Genomic DNA, 2120 nt, shown 5'->3' with positions numbered 1-2120 from the left:
ATTGTGTCCCTTTGTATTTGCTAATTTTCCTTCAAAACTTCCTTCCCCATAAATAATTTGTTCTTTAAAAATTATTCAATTATGACTAAGAAACTTTAATAATTATGAAGACTTACCAACAAAACATGATTAACGTGCCACTAAAATAAATTAATTATACAATAGGAAAATGTGATATAAATTATATTTTTATAATTGAATTTACTATTTTTTCATCATGAGTTAAGCCCGGGCCTGATGCAACTAATATATATACGTACGTGCGGATGTGGTTGGCTTTTGATAGTGATTGTTGAGGCCCAATACTACTCTCGGAGAATTCATTTTCGGACCTATTAGACTCTTTAACACTATCTACAAGATTATCACAGAAGTCATTTGTTCACGTTAGTCCCTTTTTGGATAAGATTATTAGTCCACAACAAGTTGATTAGTTTTCACAAAAAATAGAAGAATCGTGCGGACTGAGTCATTAGCATTCAAGAAACTATTTCACATTTTTCAAAAAATGAAAAAAAATTATGCTAACATGTTCTTCAGAGCAGAAAAAGGCATTTGACCGTCATGAATGATCTTTCATTCTCACACTCAAATCCATTTCAAATTCTGCACAAATCTCATAAAATTCATCATGTCTTGCATCACCACAAGCGTCATATCCATCTTGATTAATGGCACGAGAACTCTTTTCTTCAACGTAACCCTACAATAAAGGACTAGACAAGAAGATCTCATGTCATCACCATGTATATTTTATCTTATGCCTAAAAGTGCTTACCAGAAATATAGACCACAGGTGGACCACAGGCCCCTTCCTTTCCCACTATACTTTTTTGCAGATGATCTAACACAATTATCCCAAGCAAATTAAACTCTAAAAGTTGTGACTCTTTCATGAACATTGTAAAAGCTTTTTTTTTTTTTTTTTTTTTTTTGCAACCTCTCTGGTCAAGAAATAAATCTTAGCAAATCTAATAAGATTATTTTTTCCTCAACTTGTGATGATACCACAAAGGAAATATTCTAGCTTTGATAAATATCTTCGCCTCTCAATATTTCGTAATAAGCCTAGAGCGAGGGATTTCTAATTCATTATAGACAATATGAATCATAAATTAGCTGGGTGAAAATCCATCTCCTAATAAACATAGTCGTACTAATTTAATTGCTTCTTCACTTCGTAAAATTCTTAACCATATCATGAAATATCACATGTTTTCTTAAAAAAAAAAGGAAAAGAAATTAATAGCATCATCTCGATAGAACTCAACGTAATTTTATTTTGGGGATATAATTCTGAGAAATTTAGAACTTCACCTTGTAAATTGGAAAATTGTGACAAATAGCAAGCCTGAAGAATATACCCTCGACCCTAACACTCCTACACATACCATCTCCACAACCATGATCTGGAAAACATACTCTAAAGATGGTCAATTTGCAAAAAAGGAATTCTCTTGACCATTGACACTGGTAAAGATATTAATTTATGGACACCTAAATATATACCAGAGACACCAACTCCAAGATCTTGTATTGAGGGACCTCTCACGAAGGAAGACCTAAATCTTTAGCCAGATTCTCTCATTAGAAATGACACTTTTGATTTAAGTACCCCATCTTTTGAACTCCCAATTCATATTCTCCTATTAGCAATACATATATACACCAACATAAAGGGCATGACTAATAATGTATTGCCTGAAATTTGAACTTGGAAACTCAAAGTGAATTTTGAACCCCCTGCAGATTTCAGTTGGAAACTCAAAGTGAATTTTGAACCCCCTGCAGCATTGTGCCTATCAGAGTCTTGTGTTTAGAGGATTCAAAATCTCTCTGTCCTATTAAAATTAAAATTTTACCATATACATACAGTGTAATTTTGTGACGAGGAGATTTGGTTGAACATGTTAGTAATTTTCTGTTTTATGGACTCACATATAATATATTTATACAAATAGATGGTCTATCATTAAAGAAGCTCGTTTTATGATCTAATAAAGTATTATATATGGGCCTAAGAAGTATCAATTTTTTTTTCTTTTATATTTGATAGAAATATATCTGAAAAGGTACCTATTCTAAAAGCCATCTTTGAAGAGTTGTCAAAATATATACGG

At 32.0% G+C, this 2120-nt stretch overlaps 1 long non-coding RNA gene across 1 annotated transcript; it reads right to left on the bottom strand.

Annotated features, from left to right (window-relative positions):
* Nucleotides 1-447: 447 nt before the first annotated feature.
* LOC132642360 (uncharacterized) lies at nt 448-1897 on the bottom strand. The gene is made up of 2 exons (XR_009583119.1): nt 1318-1897; nt 448-716 (listed from the first exon to the last, which is right to left on the bottom strand). It is a non-coding gene; the product is annotated as an uncharacterized LOC132642360 (long non-coding RNA).
* Nucleotides 1898-2120: the final 223 nt, after the last annotated feature.

This window comes from Lycium barbarum, chromosome 5 (genome assembly GCF_019175385.1).
Source record: "Lycium barbarum isolate Lr01 chromosome 5, ASM1917538v2, whole genome shotgun sequence".
NCBI classification, from domain to species: Eukaryota; Viridiplantae; Streptophyta; class Magnoliopsida; order Solanales; family Solanaceae; genus Lycium; species Lycium barbarum.
The sequence above is the reverse complement of the archived record's forward strand: the minus strand, read 5'-3'. Positions and strand labels throughout refer to the sequence as shown.